The sequence below is a fragment of the Salmo salar genome, chromosome 16, assembly GCF_965601325.2.
Source record: "Salmo salar chromosome 16, fSalSal1, whole genome shotgun sequence".
NCBI lineage: Eukaryota > Metazoa > Chordata > Actinopteri > Salmoniformes > Salmonidae > Salmo > Salmo salar.
In genome coordinates this window covers 11,191,411-11,216,543 of record NC_138306.1, presented here as the reverse complement: position 1 = coordinate 11,216,543, position 25,133 = coordinate 11,191,411, and the positions used below count along the sequence as shown (strand labels likewise).

Below are 25,133 nucleotides of genomic sequence, written 5' to 3'. Positions count from 1 at the left end.
TCAACAGTCAGCTGTTTTATATTTGCCTACCGATTGCCGAACTGCTGGATTCCCGACTAGACTAGGCATATGCGCTCATAATATGACAACACAATCTACAGCAATTTTTTTAATAGGCTATTGGTCCTCTGTGGCTAAATTATACTGGTGTAGCATTTTCAAGGATTTGGCATATGTATTTCAATCTATCTGCAGCACTTCCTGCACCCCTTCCTGCAGCGCTTCCACGCATGGTGCTCTCCCCATTGCCAAATAAATGAATCAACACTTCTTATTTTTAATTGAATCGATTGTGGTCAGTAACCGCATATGGGGTTATAGTGTAGGTAGGCCTACTGTTACAATACTATTTAAAACGATCTATCACCAAGTAGACTAGCCTACAATTACGAGAATAAACTCTGTAAATCAATGAAGTCAATAGTGTTTTCAGCTATATTGTTATTGAAGGACCTTTTTAAAACAATACATGAATATGTCAAGTGACTTGAATAGCCTATGTGAAAAGTGTACAAATGTGTATTCGCATCAGTAGGCTAAGTGACTGAAATGCATCAGGATTGTTCAGGAAAACATTAGGGAAGCTCATCAGGTAGGCTATGGGCCTAATCTGTGTGTGTGTAGATAAAATCTGCATTGCTTTCAATTGCTAGACTAATGATCATGAGCGCTCACCTCAATTTAACTAACATTTCTCAGCCTAATTGTAACCAAATATCCAAACGGAGATTCACTGAAAACAAAAATCTGACATTGATTGATTTATCAAGATGAGTTCCCATGCTTGTCTCAAAGCAGCGAAATAATACTGTCCCAATCAAAACGATGCTGGAATGATCAATTGACCACCCATGGCAGTTACTTCATATGTATTATATCCAGTGGTATAGTGCCATTATTATAATGTAGCCTACGGGAGCACCATTTTATTATTATTATTATTAAGCCTTCGTTTCTGAATGAAAGTTGGTACCGACATGAAGCCTATTGTATAAAATAATTTTATAATACACTTACATTTTTTAATTCGTAAAACACCAAATTAGGCCTACCACCTTATTATAAAGTAGGCCATCATCATACATGAAAACATTTTCTTCATAATGCATTTAATACAAGGCTCCACGTGTACATTACACCATTTCTTTCATAATGCATTTTATACAAGGCTATGTCGAACTTTATGAGGGTTGTCAGATAGGACCCAAAAAGATATACATACAGTATATATATTTTTTGTGTTAACAATGAAGGTATTCAATTGGGGAATGGAGATACAGTTGTATGATTGGAAATGATCATGCACACACAAACACTAACACACATATACACACACTCACTTTGTTTGTACTGTTATAGCCAACTCTTTTGTATTCATTATTTATAATAAAATATTCTAGTTGTCATGTATTCATTATCTTTAACTGGTTAAATGTTTGTAGTTCTCTACTTGATTTAGCTTTGGTATATTTGACAGTTTTATATATATTCTGTATTTCCACTGAAGAAAGTAATAGTTCACTACTGTAAATAAATGGACACTACCTGTTATAAAACGAAAATTGCAATGTGTAAATAGATGGTGAGAAATGCTCAGTCTGAAGCCATTCGGCTATAGGTTTCACAGCCCTATAATAATGATACAAGTTATATCACCTTTAAAAAAGGGTTTATTTACAACCTCTGGGGTATAAGATGTTAGGCAAAGTGGTATAGGAGAATCTGACATAACTTGAGTTCAGCCTTTGCCAATGAGAACCAACAGGGGCCTATAGCTTCGTACTTCATGACTGGGAAAGGCCTCGATTCTAGCCCGTAGAAAATCCTACATCCCTCTCATTAGATCAGAACGGGATGGATCAAATCAAATCAAAGTTTATTTGTCACGTGCGCCGAATACAACAAGTGTAGACCTTACAGTGAAATGCTTAATTACAGGCTCTAACCAATAGTGCAAAAAAAAAGGTATTAGGTGAACAATAGGTAAGTAAAGAAATAAAACAACAGTAAAAAGACAGGCTATATACAGTAGCGAGGCTATACAAGTATCGAGGCACCGGTAAGTAGCGAGGCTATAAAAGTACAGACACCGGTTAGTCAGGCTGATTGAGGAAGTATGTACATGAATGTATAGTTAAAGTGATTATGCATATATGATAAACAGAGAGTAGCAGCAGCGTAAAAAGAGGGGTTGGGGGTGGGGGGGCACACAATGCAAATAGTCCGGGTAGCCATTTGATTTTCTGTTCAGGAGTCTTATGGCTTGGGGATAAAAACTGTTGAGAAGCCTTTTTGTCCTAGACTTTGGCACTTCCGTACCGCTTGCCATGCGGAAGTAGACTAGTGAATCATATTAGTGGTTTGCATCCTAAAAAAAAGCATAGCTGTGTTTTTCTGCGTAACACACATTATTTGTCTACCAATATGATGCGGATCATTGTCAGGTTATTAGATATATAAGCTTCAGTAACAACAGAACAACATGGTTGTAAGAACACTTTAAAACAGGTCATTTATAAATGTGTAGAATGTGTTTGTTTTGGTTCCACACTGGTAAGTTAACTGATGTAAATTAGACAGTCACAGAGGATTTCCTTCTGAATAAATGTTGAAACCCAGAATGATTCTCACCACTGGTTCATATAACTAGACATGAGCTGGACGTGATCCTAACGCTGCCACCAATGTAGTGGAAGAAAGTGAAAGATGCAACAGCGACTCTAACCAGGGCTCATACGTGGCAAAGTGAACTCTTAACGGTCGTTGCCATGAAAGCCTAGTAGTCCTCTGGGCAGAGGCAGTAGGTCTACAATGCTGGCATATGCCTTGTTACAACAGCCTAAGTATATAACCTGATTGACACGACCGTAATAACCATCATGAAACGGCCTTGGAAGTGCCATAAGTGTAAGCCAACATAATTCATTATTTTACATTAACATGTCTAACTACATTGATATGGCTTAATAGATCATAGTCCAGACTCGTTATAATTGCAAATACCAGGCAGTTGCAACAGGGACATTTAAACCAAACATATTCTTTTTTGCAGGTCTTCTGTTTCCCCACATTTATTGATAAATTAATTTACCGTCATGCAAATGTATCCCCATTCACCAATGAAATACCTTCATTGATACCTTAAAAATAACATACAAATACAGGTTTACACTCCAGTCTGGAAACCCTCATAAAATCGGACATAGCAACAGTATCCCAAAATATTAAGCGAAAACAAGCAGAGAAAACAGCATTGGCATTAATAAAAATAAAACCTGTAAGGCTATTATTATATTATATTTAATTCGTTGACAACCTGTTTGATTAACAATATTGGGTTGTTAACATGTGGAATACAAAAAAGGCAGTGTACAACACCATTGCCCAAAATGCTTTGCTCCAATACGTTTCAAAAGATTGTTCCGAAGTTTGCCCACAAAAAAAAAGGTATTTTCCTATGAATGAAGTCGCACAAAAAATGTATTTTCACACAAATTAAGCCACACAAAAATGCACGAAATCTGCTGAAATACTATTTATGCATATGTAACAGCGTAGGTTCCGTCCCTCTCTTCGCCCCAACCTGGGCTCGAACCAGGGACCCTTGCACACATCAACAACCGACACCCACGAAGCATCGTTACCCATCGCGCCACAAAAGCCGCGGCCCTTACAACACAACGACGTCACTGATTGAAACGCTATTAGCGCGCACCACCGCTAACTAACTAGCCATTTCACATCGGTTACACTTATTTTCACGACTTGAGTGTGCTATTGTGTTACACCAAAACATAGACGAAATGTCACATACATGCTTGTCTGAAGGTTCATATTACAATACGGAAGAGAAGAATAGATCTGCAATATTGAACTGAGGTTGGTTGTTGCGTTTTTTAATTGTCTCAATAAGACTAACCAGGATAAATGAAGGCCTATTATTAACATTTTATAAAACTGAGCTTTAGGGTAGGTGAGGTACAGCGGAGGGATCATGAAACCATGGGGCTAAAATAGATATCTCTGAGGTTGGTTGATGTCCCACACACACACACACAGACTCAGAACCCTTCTAAAACAGACCCCTGGGGATGATCAGTCCAGTGGGGACTAGACTATAGCCTACTAGAATATGATATATCCATCTTCATGACTGGGGGAATCATTGTTGTGTTGTCAAAATATTTGTAACGCCACACCCCTAGATCCACCTGCTCAGTACTCGAGGACATTAGAATGATGAATGGTAGCAAAGGTTTACATAATGTTTAGACTAAATGTTTTAATTTTTTATTTTTTAATTTGCAGATACTCCACAGAAACATCCAAACATGAATGGATCGATACTTCCAAGTAAGTCAACAATGCATTTTGAGTTTTAGTCATATATAGATTACTGTAAGTGAGAAACCGTTAAGAAGACGATGAGTGGGTGTTTGTACTGTACTGACATCCACATGCATGAGCCCTTGTTTTTTTTTCTTACAGTCTTCCTGGCTCTATGTCTGGCTGGCTGGGCTGTATCTGGCACTTCTTTTGAAGGTGAGCTGTTCTCATGCCTGCCATGCATGTGTTCATTATAGTGTCAAAAACGAAATGAATACTGTACTTTTATACACTGTAAATAAGCCACTTCTCCCCGACATTTAGGTTTTTCAAACCTTGTCACAGTTTCACAGATTTACACAAAGTATTGGTGCTGAAACAGGGATCAGTCAGTGAATGTTTCAAAGTGAAATATGAAAGTGGTGACAACTTGATCTCACCATTCAATCTGGGAATTTTAATTCCATAATTCCATAAAATGATTCCTATATTAAAGCACAGTGAGTATGTATAGTAGTGTTTTGACCCAGACTGATCTAAAACTAAGTGTAGTAACTTTGATATTTAATATTGTCTGGGGTCTCTGTTTAACTAGCTCTCTTCCTGTTGTATTCTCTCTTGCAGCTCAGAAGACCTCCCCTGTCTGTTACCTCTGTAACGATACTCAATGCCAAAATATTGAGTCTGTTTATGACCATTGGACGGATCATTTGACTCTGTGGTCACGAGGTGAAATGGCTCCCCTGCCTCCCTGCCCCACCATCCCCCCCCCACCATCTGGACAATGCCTGTTGTGTGTTGAGAGCCAGAAGGTCTACGCGGTGTGTGACTCAGAGATCATCAAGCCAGTCTTTGAGGGGCAAGGCAGCTCCATGCCTGTCATCGAAGCCAGTGAGTTTCTGTGAGGGCCCATGACAGTACAACCTGGGGAAGAGGATAGTCAATAGAGGGAACAAACAAAGCAGATTTCAGCAAAATGTTCATAGGCGTCAATTATTAATGCTAAGGGGCTTTTGGAAGTTGTAGTTCATTATAGAGCATGGCGTGACGCTTTACAGCAATGTCTCAAACCAGTCACTGCTATGAGCATTTCCCAGCTTATCCAGCTCTCTGTTGTTGTATGGAATCATTCCTGTACTGTCATTACAGATTGTTCCAGCATTGTTTCAGCTAACCATTCCTGTACTGCTATTACAGATTGTTTCAGCTAACCATTCCTGTACTGCTATTACAGATTGTTTCAGCTAACCATTCCTGTACTGCTATTACAGATTGTTTCAGCTAACCATTCCTGTACTGCTATTACAGATTGTTTCAGCTAACCATTCCTGTACTGCTATTACAGATTGTTTCAGCTAACCATTCCTGTACTGTTATTACAGATTGTTTCAGCTAACCATTCCTGTACTGCTATTACAGATTGTTTCAGCTAACCATTCCTGTACTGCTATTACAGATTGTTTCAGCTAACCATTCCTGTACTGTTATTACAGGTTGCACCGGCATTGTTTCAACTGTCCAGACGGGTGAGTTCCATTCAATATTCAAACTGTATTTCAAACAAAACATATCTTGTGGTAATTTTACATTAGAAGAGCAAATTGCATAACAGATCAGCAGTCTGGGTATTCTAAATGTGTTTGTCTTCAACAGGTGGACCTGGAGGTTTTGCTGGGAGTCCTGGTGAGTGCCGAAACCCACCGAACACCAATGCTCAGCTCAAGATCGTGTGCACCGAGAATAAAGAGACAAACTGAGTTCTTGCTCGTGTGTGAGAGACACTTCGTTGTTGTTCATGGAGGAAATTCCAAAAGTCTGATCTGAAGATAGTAATAGTGTTAAACAGTGTTAGATGATGATCATTTGTTTTCTTTGTCCTTTAACTGCTCCCCCTGTCCTCTTCTCCCACACACAGATCCAAATCCCCCCACAATGACCCCTGATGGCACTGGCAGGTTATCCAAGGAAAAAATAATCGCTATTGTGTTAATCCCAATGGCCTTCTTCGTCATCATCCTCATCGTTGTTTTGCGCAGAAGGACCAGTTCAAGTGAGCAAGGGGGGGGGGGGGATACAGAGTTTACTGGCTAAACATGTCCCTTTCCATAGGAGAATACAGGTGGTTTAATGTATATTTTTCTGCCGTTTATACAGTCACTTAGCTGGCTTTTATACAGTCACTTAGCCTGGGCACCTGCCTGTTTGTTGCCTTCTGCTTCTAAGCTGTGCTGTGTGAAATATACAGTGCCTTCGTAAAGTATTCAGACCCCTTGACTTTTTCCGCATTTAGTTACGTTAGTGTTATTATAAAATGGATTACATAAAAAAATAATCAGCAATCTATAAACAATACACCATAATAATGAAGCAAAAACAGGTTATAATTGTTTTGCAAGTTAAACATTTTAAACAGAAATACCTTATATAAATAAGTATTCAGACCCTTTATGAGCCTCGAAATGCAGCTCAGATCCATCCTGTTTCCATTGATCATCCTTGGAGATGTTTCTACAACTTGATTGGAGTCCACTTGTGGTAAATTCAATTGTTTGGACATGATTTGGAAAGGCACACACCTGTCTATATAAGGTCCCACAGTTGACAGTGCATGTCTGTACAAAAACCAAGCCATGAGGTCGAAGGAATTATCCGTAGAGCTCCGAGACAGGATTGTGTCGAGGCACAGATATGGGGAAGGGTACCAAAATATTTCTGCAGCATTGAAGGTCCCCGAGAACACAGTGGCCTCCATCATTCTTAAATGGAAGAAGTTTGGAACCACCAAGACTCTTCTTAGATCTGGCCCCCTGGCCAAACTGAGCAATCAGGGGAGAAGGCCCTTGCTCAGGGAGGTGTCCAAGAACCCGATGGCCACTCTGACAGAGCTCTAGAGTTCCTCTGTGGAAATGGGAGATACTTCCAGAAGGACAACCATCTCTGCAGCACTCCACCAAACAGGCTTTTATGTTAAACTGGCCAGACGGAAGCCTCTCCTCAGTAAAAGGCACATGACAGCCCGCTTGGAGTTTGCCAAAAGGCACCTAAAGACTCTCAATGTCAGGCATGCTCCCGCTCTTCCCCCCTGGCACACGAGGGCGCCATGCTTCCCAGCATTACGCACTCATGCCACAATCATTATGCACACCTGCCTTCCCCCGTCACGCGCATCAGCGATTATTGGACTCACCTGGACTCAATCACCTCTGTCATTACCTCCCCTATATCTGGCTGTTCCCCCGCTTCAGCATTGATTGTCATATGTCCTTGTATACCCGTGTGCTGACGCTGTTCCTGTCTTGTTCCATGTCTGTTCCGATTAAATGTTTGACTAACCGTACCTGCTTCTCTACTCCAGTGTCGGTTCTTACACTCAGACCATGAGAAACAAGATTCTCTGGTCTGATGAAACCAAGATTGAACTCTTTAGCCTGAATGCCAAGCATCACGTCTGGAGGAAACCTGTTACCATCCCTACGGTGAAGCGTGGTGGCAGCAGCATGCTGTGGGGATGTTTTTCAGCGGCAGGGACTGGGAGACTAGTTAGGATCGAGGCAAAGATGAACAGAGCAAAGTACAGAGAGATCCTTGATGAAAACCTGCTCCAGAGCGCTCAGGACCTCAGACTGGGGCGAAGGTTCACCTTCCAACAGGACAACGACCCTAAGCACACAGCCAAGACAATGCAGGAGTGGCTTTGAGACAAGTCTCTGAATGTTCTTGAGTGTCCCAACCAGAGCCCAGACTTATACCCGATCTAACAGCTCTGGAGAGACCTGAAAATAGCTGTGCAGCCACGCTCCCCATCCAACCTGAGAGAGCTTGAGAGGATCTGCAGAGAATAATGGAAGAGACTCCTCAAATACATGTGTGCCAAGCTTGTAGCGTCATACCCAAGAAGACTCTATGCTGTAATTGCTGCCAAACATGCTTCAACAAAGTACTGAGTAAAGGGTATGAATACTTACGTAAATGTTATATATATATATATTTTAAATAAATTAGCAAAAGTCTCTAAAAACCTGTTTTTGCTTAGTCGGTATTGTGTGTAGATTGATGAGAGAAATTCTGTAACGTAACAAAATGTGGAAAAAGTCAAGGGGTCTGAACACTTTCCGAAGGCACTGTACAGTATATTATCATTGAAGTGCTCTCTTTTGGCAGATGTATTTGAGTGGTCTTTTTTTTTTTTGCGCTTGTCTTCACAGGTGTTGTCTGGTGTCCACTTCAGAAGTCCACTCAGAGCAACACTAGACCCAGTTAAAGTTATTAAAGAAAAAGGAATCTCATCATATGTGCTCTTCCCTTGTCTAATGTCAGAATAAACACCAAAGAACTGGGTTCACTGGCTGGGCATGTGTTTATTTACACAACACAAAAGAATAGCTGTACAATCTGTTAATAAAACTGGTGAGGTCATACCCAGACCTACAAAGAGGAAAGGGACAGGAGAGGGAACAGGTTTAGAGTACCACTCCTATTGACCAAAATCCATAATCTGGACACAAATTGATAGAAAGTTTTTAAATTTATAATCTGGTATTCTGTTTCAGGTTGTTCCCACAGCGGTCTCTCAGCCAAGCATAGAGCAACGGAACAGGGGAATTTACATATCAGCTCAATTACACCACCAAACCTAGTCACAGAAATGTCTTTGTTTCAAGTGGTCACCATGGAGATGTACAGTGAATATCAAAACAGAACCTCCCTGACACCAGAATGATATGATGCCTTATTGTGTTCACAGTCTGGAATAAATATGTGGACTGCTTAGGTAAAATAATCTACAACACAACTGATTCAACAAATCAAACAAATGTTAAATGGTCTTCAATCTTGACCATTATTAGTTTGAAGCAGTGTTTTACCAAGGAGCTGGACTGGAACAAAAGTGTCCTGCCGTGCTATAGATAACAATGTGATGAAGATACTGCACAACAGTAATCAGAAACATTACCCTCAACACCATAAAGAATGGAATACAATGAGCAGATACATTATGATTAAGAAAAACAGCTCCAGAGTCTCCACCCAGAAAAAAAACCCATCAGCTTCCCCATGATGGGCTAAGGCAGGCTCCACTGTACATCTCACAGACTCACCCCACCCACCCTCTGTCAGCTCTGACAACACAAATATATCAAGAGCATAACCACCCATCTGTGGCAGACTATCACAAAGGTGTGATGCTATTATGTATCTAAATATGCCTCATACTCAGTTTTCCTCTGGTTGCATTACCGCTCCACCAACTATTCTGTTAAACAATCTGTGTAGGAGGAGAATACTGTTGCTCCCTCTCCTTCCAACCAAGGTGCAGACAGAGAAGAGCAACCCCCCCACCCCTCTTCTCAGCAGTCACTCACGCCACACTCAGCCCCTGAATGTGTATCCTACGAGGAGGGTTAATAAACCTCAAGAGAATGATTAAATAAGCAGCAATGCAACTGTACTAGTTTACTACTACATATTAAGAGGAGCATCTTCAAGCATGTCAAAACAAATAAGCTCTGACAACACAAATATGTCAAAGGCAAAACCATCCTGTGTGTCACGTAAACATTCCTGACACTCCATTAACCAAACAAAATAAACAGTTTTTCTCTGGTTACGTTACAACTCCACCTCCAGCTAGGTAGTTAAACAATCTGTGTAGGAAAAGGAGAATACTGCTGCTGCCTCTCCTTCCAACCAAGGTGCAGAAAGAGAAGAGCACCACCCCTCTTCTCAGCAGTCACATCACACTCTCAGCCTCCCGCTTCCACACACACACACACACACACACACACACACACCCTCACACAATATGATATACCAGAATAGTTAAATAGAAGGTTCTGGATCACAACGCTGTCCCTCTCTGACACCAGTCTGAAACATGGCACCTCACAGTACCTACAGACTGAGCTAAATGCATATGAAATACTACATTTACATTTTAGTCATTTAGCAGACATTCTTATTCAGAGTGACTTACAGTAGTGAATGCATACATTTCATACATTTTTGTTATTTCTCCATACTGGTCCCCTGTGGGAATCAAACCCACAACCCTGGCATTGCAAACACCATGCTCTACCAACTGAGCCACACGGGACCACACTACTAAGGAAGAATAAACACACTTCACAACTATAATCTAAAACAGAGCTCTCCAAACCTGTTCCTGGAGAGCTACCCTCCTGTAGATTTTCACTCCAACCCCAGTTGTAATTAACCTGATTCGGTTCATCAAGCAGCTAATTATTAGAATCAGGTGTGCTAGATTAGAGTTAGAGTGAAAACCTACAGGAATGTAGCTCTCCTGTACAGGGTTGAAGAGCCCTGGTTGAAAACATTAGACTCACAACTTTCACATTGCCAGAGACTTTGGAAACAGTGAGCAGATAGCTGTGGATAATATACTTAGTTGAGCTACCAGAGCAAATAAACAGCAAATAAACAGGTGTGGACTATAAGGAGGGTTGGGGGTACAGAAATGTGGTTGTTATTCAGCAGGTTACCATGGACACGGAGGGGAGAGAAGACAAAGAATGCAAAAACAAAAAACTTGATTGACAATGACTCACCGTCACATTACGTTACCTCTGACATTTACTGTTTTAGCTGTACTCCTTTCCAAGTTGTTTGGCTCACTGGGGAAGGTAAACTATAGTGACCTCAGGACTTCAGTGTGCTCGGAAAGTATTCAGATCCCTTCACTTTTTCCACATTTAGTTATTTTACAGCCTTATTCTAAAATAGATTTTTTTTTTTTTTGGCCCCATCATCAATCTACACACAATACCCCATAATGACAAAGCAAAAACAGGTTTTTATAATTTTTTAGCAAATATCTTAACAATAAGAAACTAAAATATGGACAATCTGCTAAATGACTTAAATGTAATGTAATGTAATGTAAAATATCACATTTACATAAGTATTCAGACCTTTTACTCAGTACTTTGTTGAAGCACCTTTGGCAGCAATTACAGCCTCGAGTCTTCTTGGGTATGATGCTACAAGATTGGCACACCTTATGGGGAGTTTCTCCCATTCTTCTCTGCAGATCCTCTCAAGCTCTGTCAGGTTGGATGCGTTGTCTTGGCTATGTGTTTAGGGTTGTTGTCCTGTTGGAAGGTGAACCTTCGCCCCCAGTCTGAGGTCCTGCGCGCTCTGGAGCAGGTTTTCATCAAGGATCTCTTTGTACTTTGCTCCGTTCATCTTTCCCTCAATCCTGACTAGTCTCCCAGTCACCTGCCGCTGAAAAACAACCCCACAGCATGATGCTGTCAGCACCATGCTTCACTGTAGGGATGGTGCAAGGTGTCCTCTAGACGTGACGCTTGGCATTGAGGCCAAAAAAGTTCAATCTTGATTTCTTCGGACCAGAGAATCTTTTAGGGGACTTTTCGCAAACTTCAAGCGGGTTGTCATGTGCCTCTTACTGAGGAGTGGCTTCAGTCTGGCCACTCTACCATAAAGGCCTGATTGGTGGAGTGCTGCAGAGATGGGTGTCCTTCTGGAAGGTTCTCCCATCTCCACAGAGGAACTCTGGAGCTCTGTCAGAGGGACCATCGGTTTCTTGGTCACTTCCCTGGCCAAGGCCCTTCTCCCCCGATTGCTCAGTTTACCCGGGCGGCCAGCTCTTGGAAGAGTCTTAGTGATTTCAAACTTCTTCCATTTAAGAATGATGGAGGCCACTGTGTTTTTGGCGACCTTCAATGCTGCCAACATTTTTTGGTACCCTACGCCAGATCTCTGCCTCAGGCCCGGCGGCAGGATTAACTCGGCAAGGGGGCATCGGAAATGACTAAGGGGGCACAACAATTTTCGCTTGCTGATAACACGGGATGGATAATAATCGATAGTACAATTACACACAATATATTTGCAGCCACACACGGCTGTCTTGCCGCAAGAATACAGTTTACTCACCGCTTTACAAACATTGACAATTCATAACCGGCTCAAGGAATTGCAAGTTATGACAACGCTAACGTTACACAGCTACATGCACAATACCCATCAATGCAATGCAAAAAAGTTGCTAATTACCGTAATAACACTTCCCCATGCCAATACAATGTATTTCCAATTGCAGAGAGCAAGCAATAATGTACAATGCACTAGCACGACTTATCGGTACATTGCAGCTTGGACTCAGCTACCAAGATGTCTTCCCACAAGACTGCCGTACTACGCTGCGTATGATAACAGAGAAATTAGTATTCCATAGCAACGAGTTGTTTATGGCAACACTAAAGCTACATCGTTATTCAACCATTGGTCAAGGTCTGCCCACCCTCATCCATGTAATGCAAAGCACCTCTTCTACCATATAAAACAGCATTAAAAACAATTAGATTATATTATATACCAAACATTTCCAATCACATCACAGAAATCAAGCAATAGACTTGGCAGCAATGCCAATAAAGAAAATCAGGTCTATTCCTATTTCTGACATTTGCCACGCATTTCCAAAATCTTGCAAATAAGAAAAGAATATAAGCCCAGCCAGGCTGCCTGTTCTTACACAGATTCAAAAGAGTTGCAACTGCCTTGATGCTGTGTTGAACCTCAGCAGTCTCTCGTTCCACTCCCCACGGAATTTGCTTGTAAGATCCCTCTCAAACACCAGTTGAATCAGCTGTGCTTTCCTCCTGTGCAACATGCTCCTCACTGAATACGTGTTTTAATGTTGAAAGAGTTCTTGCAAGTTGCCGTGGATGCTCCAAATGTTAATCACAGCTTCAATGCCATCGTCACAGTAGGCATTGCTGTTAGAGGCCCGGAGTATCTATACAAAGTGCTCTGCGTAAGCCATTTGTCTTCTCCAGATTGGGCGATTTCAGTCTGTAGAAACTGGCGTGCGACAGTAAACTCAGTTTCCACAAAATCTCGTGAGATCAAGTCCAGCAGTGGTTTCACCTTTTCCACATCCATAAAAGTTTCACAGTGTATTACGTTCGTCGTAAACATTGGACCAAGGTGCAGCGTGGTAGGCGAACATTTTACTTTTATTTAAAATGAACACCGACAAAACAACAAAATACAAAACAAACGTAAAGTTCAGCAGGCTACACAGCAACTATGCAAAAACAAGATCCCACAAACTAAGGTGGGAAAAAGGCTGCCTAAGTATGATCCCCAATCAGAGACAATGATAGACAGCTGCCTCTGATTTGGAACCATACCCGGCCAACAAAAAACTAGAAAAACTAGAATACCCACCCAAATCACACCCTGACCTAACCAAATAGAGAAATGAAAAGGCTCTCTAAGGTCAGGGTGTGACAGTACCCCCCCAAAGGTGCGGACTCCGGCCTCAAAACCTGAGTCTATAGGGGAGGGACCAGGTGGGCATTTAGCCCCGGTGGCGGCTCCGGTGCGGGACGTAGAACCCGCTCCGCTCGCGGATCCGCCATCTTCGGTGGCGACTCTGTTGCGTGGACCGCCGCCAGAGGCTCCGTGCCGTGGACCGCCGCCAGAGGCTCCGGGCCGTGGACCGCCTCAGGAGGCTCTCCGAGCCGTGGACCGCCTCAGGAGGCTCTCCGGGCCGTGGACCGCCTCAGGAGGCTCTCCGGGCCGTGGACCGCCTCAGGAGGCTCTCCGGGCCGTGGACCGCCTCAGGAGGCTCTCCGGACCGTGGACCGCCTCAGGAGGCTCCGGACCGTAAGCCGTCTCCGGAGGTTCCGGACCGTTCAGCCGTCTCAGGAGGTTCCGGACTGTCACCAAACTCAGATTTACTAACAGAAAAATTGGATTACCTTTGCTGTTCTTCGTCAGAATGCAATCCCAGGACTTCTACTTCAACAACAAATGTTGTTTTGGTTCGAAATAATCCATAGTTATATCCAAATAGCTCCGTTTTGTTCGTGCATTCAAATCAATATCCGAAGGGTGACGTGCCGGCGCATTTCGTGACAAAAAATGTCAAAATATTCCATTACCGTACTTCGAAACATGTCAAATGCTGTTTAAAATACATTTTTATGCTATTTTACTCGTATTGACTGTATGTTTTGTTTATTCCATGTGTAACTCTCTGTTGTTGTATGTGTCGAATTGCTGTGCTTTATCTTGGCCAGGTCGCAGTTGAAAAGGAGAACTTGTTCTCAACTAGCCTACCTGGTTAAATAAAGGTGAAATAAAATAATTACATGATGCCTTATTGTATTCACAGTCTGGAATAAATATATGGACTGCTTAGGTAAACAATCTATAACACAACTGATTCAACCAAATGTTAATGTTCTTCAATCTAGACCATGATTAGTTTGAAGCAGTGTTTTACCAAGGAGCTGGACTGGAACAAAAGTGTCCTGCCGTGCTATAGATAACAATGTGATGAAGATACTGCACAACAGTAATCAGAAACATTACCCTCAACACCATAAAGAATGGAATACAATGAGCAGATACATTATGATTAAGAAAAACAGCTCCAGAGTCTCCACCCAGAAAAAAAACCCATCAGCTTCCCCATGATGGGCTAAGGCAGGCTCCACTGTACATCTCACAGACTCACCCCACCCACCCTCTGTCAGCTCTGACAACACACATATATATATATATCAAGAGAATAACCACCCGTCTGTGGCAGACTATCAAAGAAATGAGCAGGGCAGAGTTGATAAGATGACCTTGGGAAAGGAACAGGAGAAGAGGCCTCCTTAAGTTAGGGAGAGAAACAACGGCCTGGGAACAGTTAGGCTGGCAAAAGATAAGCACAAAAAAAAAGAAAAAAAAAGAATGTATGAAATGAAATGTATGCATTCACTACTGTAAGTCGCTCTGGATAAGAGCGTCTGCTAAATTACTAAAATTTAAATGTAAAAATGTATCACAAAGGTGTGATGCTATTATGTATCTAAATATGCCTCATACTCAGTTTTCCTCTGGTTGCGTTACAGCTCCACCAACTATTCTGTTAAACAGCCCTCCCAGCCCTCTCAGCCCTCCCCCAACACAATATGATATCATTCTATCCTGTACTTTTACAGCTCACAAAAAGGAAGCCACAATGACCAGCTTACCATGCATAACAAGTCAACCACACCAGACTGTTTAGTTAAATAGAAGGTTCTGGATCACAGTGCTGTCCCTCTCTGACACCAGTCTGAAACATGCAACCTCAGGAGTACCTACAGTCTGAGCTAAATGCATAAGAACTACTAAATATGAAGAAAAAAAACACTTCACTACTATAATAAAATGCAATTGTATTTGTCACACGCGCCGAATACCGTGAAATGCTTACTTACAAGCCCTTAATCAACAATGTAGTTAAGAAAAATAAAGGTTAAGAAAATATTAACTAAATAAACAAAAAATATATATATTTTAAGTAACAATAAAATAACATTAACAAGGCTGTATAGAGGGGGTTACCGGTACCGAGTCAATGTGCAGGGGTACAATTTAGTTGAGGTAATTTAGGTAATATGTACATGTAGGTATAGTAGGGGTAAAGTGACTATGTATAGATAGTATATATTGTGTAAAATGGCAGGGAGAAGTGAGGGGAGTGGTTATTGAGGGGAGATATGACAGCCGTTGGCTCCACCCCAGGGCCTTATATGGACGTCCTGCCCCAACAAGGAAAGGCTGTTGTTCGTTAAGCCAGAGCGTACTGGTTTATTGAGCAGCCTGCACAAAAGGGCAGAGTAGGAGAGAACCAAGAGTGGTATGAAGTGTGAGAGAAGTGAGCGCAATATCTGTGTGATTACCTGGACTGTTGGATTACCCCCCTTGTGTATCGGACCGGATTAGCTGAGAACCCGAGTGTGAGGATTACACCTGAAAAATGGAATGGACAACATGAAAGGCTTGTGGACTGTGAGTTGATTGGTGAATTCCCCGTTCTTTCCCTGTGTACAAAAACCTCAACTTCCCTTCTGAGCTTTTGAACTTGATGATGTGGAAACCCCACACCCTTGAGCCTGCTAAAATATAGAGTAGCAGCAGCTTAAATTTTTCGGGGGGGGGGGGGGTGTAATGGAAATTTTATGATTAAAGGTTTGACTAAATGATTTCACTCAGAAACCGTATAACCTGTTGAAATGTATTCGAAATAAGGCTATAATAATGGGTTAAAAACAATATTCCAACACTGTGTGTGAGTAAGACACTGTAACCACTTCAAAGAAATGAGCAGGGCAGAGTTGATAAGACGACCTTGGGAAAGGAACAGGAGAAGAGGCCTCCTTAAGTTAGGGAGAGAAACAACGACCTGGGAACAGTTAGGCTGGCAAAAGATAAGGAGACAGGTGGTCTGGGTACTGTGGAAAAATACAGCCGCCTAAAGCTGGGTGGAGTTCTCTACGTGTGTGTGTGTGTGTGTGTGTGTGTGTGTGTGTGTGTGTTAATATAAAAGGCTTTGTACATTGTAAGGATTTTCAGGGTTAAGTTAGGGTTAAGAACATTGATAACTTAATTCCTGTAACAATTTGGTCCTTCAGCCGGAATCCAAACTCTGCCCCTGTCTTCCTAAGGTAACACTCCGAAAACCGTGTACGGGCGGGTCATTGACTCGTAAATTAAAGACCTGTCCCCTGAAATTGGGGTTCCATAACAGGCCGGTAAATATCTAAGGTTGACAGAGATGGTGACGGAATCCAACCTACATTGCTTTTCCCAGCCTACAAGACGAAGGTCAGTAAATCTTTATTTACGAATTTGGGGGAATAATTTAAGATATCTTGGATTTGATGTTCTAAATACTTGGAATTTATCAAGAATAGGAGCTTAGTTATTCTACGCAGATTCACTAAGGTGTTTTTACTTTGTGTATTAACAAAATCGATAAGGGAGCAGGTCCGCAAAGACCTGAGGTACATGTGCACTACCATAAATAAAACTAGCTTAAACATTCATCAAAACCGTACTTCTTCGTCCATTTCGGGCTAAAATAAATGTTTATTTTATCTTTTCACAGCATAAAACGCTCATCCCCGGTTAATACCGGGATCCCCTTAGAGGATTTACTACCCATGTTCGTTAAATTACTATCGTAGTTAATCTGCTCCTTCTCACTCTGTGTCTACTTATTATTAATCTCTATGTGTGTGCTGTCTACCGCTATTATCATTAACCTAGAATTTTAGAATAATTATTTGTCTTTTATGTGTATCTATTACCTACTGGTAATTTCCTCTAGTATCCCAGAATAATTACTTTTGATAGATCCATTAGGTCTCACATGTAAATGGCTTTTGACCATCTTATCTATCTCACACGCAATTATCCTCTTACCCCTGTGGAAATTTCCCAATGTGTCTATGTGTTGCTATGTGTCTTATTCTATGTGCTTTTTTAAAAACTCTCATTCAATTACTTTTATGTGTATCACAATCTGTGTTACAATCCATGTGCTCTATTTTATGTCTCCTCTTCTCTTTGACCCTTTACTTCCCATTTTAACCTGGTTTTGTTCTATTATGACTACTAATTTGGAGCTATGATTATCTTACCTTGTTTAATTCCAATCTGTTAATTTGGATCTATAATTAATTTACCTCGTCTTGTTTAATTTAAATCTGTTCATTTGGATCTACCATTAGTTTACCTTGTTCTGTTTAATTTAATGCTCTCGCCTCTCTCTTTCTCTCCTCCTTTTTGGACTTTATTTCAGTGTTGTCTTTTGAATCGGATCTATGGTTAATTCACTCTTGTTAATTGACCATTTAAGTTCTCTTGTTCGCATAGAATTACCGTCCTCTCTCACAAAACCTATTTTATAGCCTCTCCTCTCCTCAATTTAGGACTTTATTTAGGTATGTCTCTTGATTCAGATCTATGGTTAATTAACCATTTAAGTTATTCTATTTGCACAAAATCACTGTCCTATCTCACAGCACTTATTTAATATCCCTTAATAACCTCTCGGCCACTTCAAAGAAAAACACTGACCTCAATTATTAACCTCTATGGGCTAGGTGCGTCCCACCTACTCAACAGCCAGTGTAATCCCGTGGCGCGATATTCAAATACCTCAAATGCAAAAACTTCAATTTTTCAAACATATGACTATTTTACACCATTTTAAAGACAAGACTCTCGTTAATCTAACCACACTGTCCGATTTCAAAAAGGCTTTACAACGAAAGCAAAACATTAGATTATGTCAGCAGAGTACCAAGCCAGAAATAATCAGACACCCATTTTTCAAGCTAGCATATAATGTCACAAAAACCCAGAAGACAGCTAAATGCAGCACTAACCTTTGATCTTCATCAGATGACACACCTAGGACATTATGTTATACAATACATGCATGTTTTGTTCAATCAAGTTCATATTTATATCAAAAAACTGCTTTTTACATTAGCATGTGACATTCAGAACTAGCATACCCCCCGCAAACTTCCGGGGAATTTGCTAACAATTTACTAAATTACTCACGATAAACGTTCACAATAAGCATAACAATTATTTTAAGAATTATAGATACAGAACTCCTCTATGCACTCGATATGTCCGATTTTAAAATAGCTTTTTGGTGAAAGCACATTTTGCAATATTCTAAGTACATAGCCCAGCCATCACGGGCTAGCTATTTAGACACCCGGCAAGTTTAGCACTCACCAATATCAGATTTACTATTATAAAAGTTTGATTACCTTTTGTTGTCTTCGTCAGAATGCACTCCCAGGACTGCTACTTCAATAACAAATGTTGGTTTGGTCCAAAATAATCCATCGTTATATCCGAATAGCGGCGTTTTGTTCGTGCGTCCCAGACACTATCCGAAATGGTAAATCAGGGTCGCGCGCATGGCGCAATTCGTGACAAAAAAAATCTAAATATTCCATTACCGTACTTCGAAGCATGTCAACCGCTGTTTAAAATCCATTTTTATGCCATTTTTCTCGTAAAAAAGCGATAATATTCCGACCGGGAATGTCCATTTAGCTAAACAGAGGAAAGAAAACAAAGCTTTCGGTCGACGCGGGCACGAGCCTGAGTCTCACAGTACTGTAACCAGCCACTACCCAAACGCGCTACTTTTTTTCAGCCAGAGCCTGCAAAGCCACGATTCAGCATTTTGCCGCCTTCTGAGAGCCTATGGCAGCCGTAGGAAGTGTCACGGGACAGCTAAGATCCTCACTCTTCAATAAACAGAGACAAGAAGAACGACACCTTGTCAGACAGGCCACTTCCTGCATGAAATCTTCTCAGGTTTTTGCCTGCCATATGAGTTCTGTTATACTCACAGACACCATTCAAACAGTTTTAGAAACTTTAGGGTGTTTTCTATCCAAATCAAACTTATATGCATATTCTAGTTTCTGGGCAGGAGTAATAACCAGACTAAATCGGGTATGTTTTTTATCTGGCCGTGAAAATACCGCCCCCTACCCAAGAGATGTTAAATGTTGAAAGATTGGAATCAATGGTTAAACAAATAAATAGGGTGTGTGGGGATAAGACAGAGAAGCAGCGTACAGAAGGCCTCGAAACCGCTCGTGTTTGGCTGGAGGAAGCTGGAAAAAGAGGGGAGGGGGCCAAGAGAAAGGGAGGTAGAGAGGCAGAGACACAGAAAGGAGAACAGGATTTAGTAAACTTATTAAGAAAGTGGAGAAAGGGAGGAAGTCGAAAAAAGTGGATAGAGACAGATGCTTTAACTGTAACAACCCGGGTCATTTCGCTAGAGATTGTGAAGCACCGTGTAAACACTGCAATAAAGTAGGGCATAATAATAGAGACTGTAAAAAGAGTGAACCGGTTCAGGTAGAGCATCTAACAGTAACTGTAGGGGTAACTGTGTTCAAGAAGAAAAAAAAGACAAGAAAAAATGGATAGGAATAATGAAATTGTTGCAACTGTCAGAAGTTGGGGCATTATGCAAGGGATTGTGAGGCACCGTGTAAACATTGTAACAAAACGGGACATAATAACCGAGATTGTAAAAATCAGAAAGAGAAAATGGGAAATGGGGAGAGTAGAGAAAGGATAGAAGCAGACGATAGAAAGCCTTTTAATTGCGATAAGACAGGACATTTCGCCCGGGAGTGTAAGGCTCCCTGTAAACCTTGTGACCGAGGAGGACACAACCACCAAAATTGCAACCCTGAACAATAGCCTTGGTGGTTCAGTGGTAGAATTATCGCCTGCCATGCGCGAGACCCGGGTTTGTATCCCAGCCTATGCACCATGGGACTAAAATTAAATTAAATTGTTATGTTTTGACTGGAACGAGACTGGTTGTTAGTGGCTGTTTAAGATATAAACCGAACGTTTTGATGGCTTGTTTAGTTCAAATTGAAGAGACAGTTACCGAAATCTAATGAATTATAATGAGCGGATAGGTGATTGCGATAGAATAGTACCGAGTGAAATTGGGTTTTTTCTTATTTGAAGGAGTTGTATTAAGTATTTTATAAATTTGGCGGTTTACATGGTACATTTAAGGTCATAGACATTTCATAAGTGTGAAGCCGAAAGACAGGAGAAGGTTGTAACATATGTTTAATCTTACGATAGAGGTAAAGCAGAACGTTGGGTGAGTACACTGCTCAAAAAATAAAGGGAACACTTAAACAACACAATGTAACTCCAAGTCAATCACACTTCTGTGAAATCAAACTGTCCACTTAGGAAGCAACACTGATTGACAATAAATTTCACATGCTGTTGTGCAAATGGAATAGACAACAGGTGGAAATTATAGGCAATTAGCAAGACACCCCCAATAAAGCAGTGGTTCTGCAGGTGGGGACCACAGACCACTTCTCACTTCCTATGCTTCCTGGCTGATGTTTTGGTCACTTTTGAATGCTGGCGGTGCTTTCACTCTAGTGGTAGCATGAGACGGAGTCTACAACCCACACAAGTGGCTCAGGTAGTGCAGCTCATCCAGGATGGCACATCAATGCGAGCTGTGGCAAGGTTTGCTGTGTCTGTCAGCGTAGTGTCCAGAGCATGGAGGTGCTACCAGGAGACAGGTCAGTACATCAGGAGACGTGGAGGAGGCCGTAGGAGGGCAACAACCCAGCAGCAGGACCGCTACCTCCGCTTTTGTGCAAGGAGGAGCAGGAGAAGCACTGCCAGAGCCCTGCAAAATGACCTCCAGCAGGCCACAAATGTGCATGTGTCTGCTCAAACGGTCAGAAACAGACTCCATGAGGGTGGTATGAGGGCCCGACGTCCACAGGTGGGGGTTGTGCTTACAGCCCAACACCGTGCAGGACGTTTGGCATTTGCCAGAGAACACCAACATTGGCAAATTCGCCACTGGCGCCCTGTGCTCTTCACAGATGAAAGCAGGTTCACACTGAGCACATGTGACAGACGTGACAGAGTCTGGAGACGCCGTGGAGAACATTCTGCTGCCTGCAACATCCTCCAGCATGACCGGTTTGGCGCTGGGTCAGTCATGGTGTGGGGTGGCATTTCTTTGGGGGGCCGCACAGCCCTCCATGTGCTCGCCAGAGGTAGCCTGACTGCCATTAGGTACCGAGATGAGATCCTCAGACCCCTTGTGAGACCATATGCTGGTGCGGTTGGCCCTGGGTTCCTCCTAATGCAAGACAATGCTAGACCTCATGTGGCTGGAGTGTGTCAGCAGTTCCTGCAAGAGGAAGGCATTGATGCTATGGACTGGCCCGCCCGTTCCCCAGACCTGAATCCAATTGAGCACATCTGGGACATCATGTCTCGCTCCATCCACCAATGCCACATTGCACCACAGACTGTCCAGGAGTTGGTGGATGCTTTAGTCCAGGTCTGGGAGGAGATCCCTCAGGAGACGATCCGCCACCTCATCAGGAGCATGCCCAGGCGTTGTAGGGAGGTCATACAGGCACGTGGAGGCCACACACACTACTGAGCCTCATTTTGACTTGTTTTAAGGACATTACATCAAAGTTGGATCAGCCTGTAGTGTGGTTTTCCACTTTCATTTTGAGTGTGACTCCAAATCCAGACCTCCATGGGTTGATAAATTGGATTTCCATTGATTATTTGTGTGATTTTGTTGTCAGCACATTCAACTATGTAAATAAAAAAGTATTTCATACGATTATTTATTTCATTCAGATCTAGGATGTGTTGTTTAAGTGTTCCCTTTATGTTTTTGAGCAGTATATATTGGCTGTAAAGCGGTTCAGGTTTGGATAGTTGAATCGTAAAAACTCTGTGATAGTTTCTGGTTATTGATTCTTGGTTTGATTGTTAAGTAATACCAGTGGATTGAACAAGAAGTGAATGTATTCTAACCTTAAAATCTTTTTCCATTACGTGAAACAATGTCAGGTCAGTAAAGTGAATTGCAGGTTGAGTTAATTTTATTTCGCAGGAACAGTGCAAATTAATCACAGTTGTGCGTGTGCCTTGCCGGCGTGCGCATTCCTGTAGGATGTAGAGTCGCACGCTAACGCGAGGACGCGCTCTTTGTAAGGGGGGTGAGTGTAACCGCGCTGGTGCGCGCTAATAGCGTTTCAATCGGTGACGTCACTCGCTCTGAGCACTTGAAGTATAGTTTTGGTACCTCTGTAGTAAAACAATTTCATATGTTTTGGAAATTAGCTAGGTTGCATTTGGTTATTTGAATTACCTTTTTCATTTGCTTTTTAAAAGAGAGGTTAGAATCAAGTATGAGGCCGTGGAACTTAAAATCAGATATCACGTGGAACTTTCCCCCTGATACATAGACTTCTGTCTCAGAGGCATCAGTTGTTTTCTTTGTGAGAAACATGCAGACTGTGTTTTGTGGGTTTTTTTTATTTGTATTTTTTTTTATTGAGATGCAAACATGAGTCTCTGAGCAACTTTGTCATCTGAACCATTACAGTAGTGGGTTCTTGTGTAGGTTATTTGTTAAAATTGCATGCATTGATCAATGTATCATCTGCATACATTGGAACTTCAGACCCTGAACAGACAGAAGGCAGATCATTCATTGTTTTTACTAAATTTATGCAACAGGTTGAAGTGATTTGATTGCTGGAAAAGGGTTGTGGGTTTGCTTATTGTTTATTGTTTATTTTTGGTGTTGATTTCACTTAATTAAACATTTTATTGTCTAATGTGTTTGAGTAGGATTCTTTCCTCCAGGACGGATGGAAGTCAACTGAAGTATGTTAAAGGAGACATGGGAGAACACGTCTCAAACAACATTTTTATTAAATACCTGGGATTAAATATTGCTGATTCCTTACGCTGAGAAATGTACTACATTTGCGACCGAATTTAGTTTCATTTAGTGGGGTAACAGGAACAATCCAAAGGCGAAAAAGCTATCACATATTTGTTGGACATTGGTCTAGTAATGATACCAGGATAATTATGTCTAAGGGCGCATGTTCAATTAAGCATACACATACATTGATGTAGATTAAAACTAATGATTGGGGGGAGTACAATGGAATTATAAGTATCATTAGGTTTTGTTTGTAGTCAAAGTTTGGGTTTCTGAATCGGTGTAGTATGATGAAATGCTGACCAAGTGGTTGTATTTTCTGGAAAAAGGAGCGTTTGAAATTCCTAGGGACAGGATTTAGGGGTATACACACATATGGAATCTTAGAAGTTACACACACATGGAATCGTTGAAGTTTTGTTTAATGAGTTTTAATTAAACACGTGAAGTCTTTGGATAAGGGAAATGTTCTGGGAACCTGAGATAACATTTTCTACATATTTTACATATTTTGAAGGTTTTTCTTTAATTTGTCTAATAAAGTAAGAAACAGTTCTGTGAAGGGGTGGTATGACTCTTGAGGGTCAAGTGGGCTGGTTGTTGGGCGGCCGGCCGTCACAAGACGCGAGATTTCATCTGGAGAGAGAGGGGAGAAAGAGGTCAAAGCACAGGGTAGGGCAGTGTGAGCAGGACCAGCGGTGTCGTTTGACTTAGCAAACGAGGATCGGATATCGTCAACCTTCTTTTCAAAATGGTTGACGAAGTCATCCGCAGAGAGAGGGAGGAGGGGGGGGGGGGGAGGGGGAGGAGGATTCAGGAGGGAGGAGAAGGTAGCAAAGAGCTTCCTAGGGTTAGAGGCAGATGCTTGGAATTTAGAGTGGTAGAAAGTGGCTTTAGCAGCAGAGACAGAAGAGGAGAATGTAGAGAGGAGTGAGTGAAAGGATGCCAGGTCCGCAGGGAGGCGAGTTTTCCTCCATTTCCGCTCGGCTGCCCGGAGCCTTGTTCTGTGAGCTCGTAGTGAGTCGTCGAGCCACGGAGCAGGAGGGGAGGACCGAGCCGGCCTGGAGGATAGGGGACAGAGAAAATCAAAGGATGCAGAAAGGGAGGAGAGGAGGGTTGAGGAGGCAGAATCAGGAGATAGGTTGGAGAAGGTTTGAGCAGAGGGAAGAGATGATAGGATGGAAGAGGAGAGAGTAGCGGGAGAGAGAGAGCGAAGGTTGGGACGGCGCAATACCATCCGAGTAGGGGCAGAGTGAGAAGTGTTGGATGAGAGCAAGAGGGAAAAGGATACAAGGTAGTGGTCGGAGATTTGGAGGGGAGTTGCAATGAGATTAGTGGAAGAACAGCATCTAGTAAAGATGAGGTCAAGCGTATTGCCTGCCTTGTGAGTAGGGGGGGAAGGTGAGAGGGTGAGGTCAAAAGAGGAGAGGAGTGGAAAGGAGGAGGCAGAGAGGAATGAGTCAAAGGTAGACGTGGGGAGGTTAAAGTCACCCAGAACTGTGAGAGGTGAGCCATCCTCAGGAAAGGAACTTATCAAGGCGTCAAGCTCATTGATGAACTCTCCAAGGGAACCTGGAGGGCGATAAATGATAAGGATGTTAAGCTTGAAAGGGCTGGTAACTGTGACAGCATGGAATTCAAATGAGGAGATAGACAGATGGGTCAGGGGAGAAAGAGAGAA

General features: G+C 42.0%; 1 long non-coding RNA gene across 1 annotated transcript in view; it reads left to right on the top strand.

Moving 5' to 3' along the window:
* The first annotated feature begins 15,833 nt into the window (after positions 1 to 15,833).
* Positions 15,834 to 25,133, top strand: part of LOC145861076 (uncharacterized) — a 66,040-nt gene continuing 56,740 nt past the window's right edge. Inside the window, exons 1-2 of the long non-coding RNA XR_014380839.1 lie at positions 15,834 to 16,149; positions 16,806 to 16,965. This is a non-coding gene — a long non-coding RNA (uncharacterized LOC145861076). The remainder of the gene's footprint in view (positions 16,150 to 16,805; positions 16,966 to 25,133) is intronic.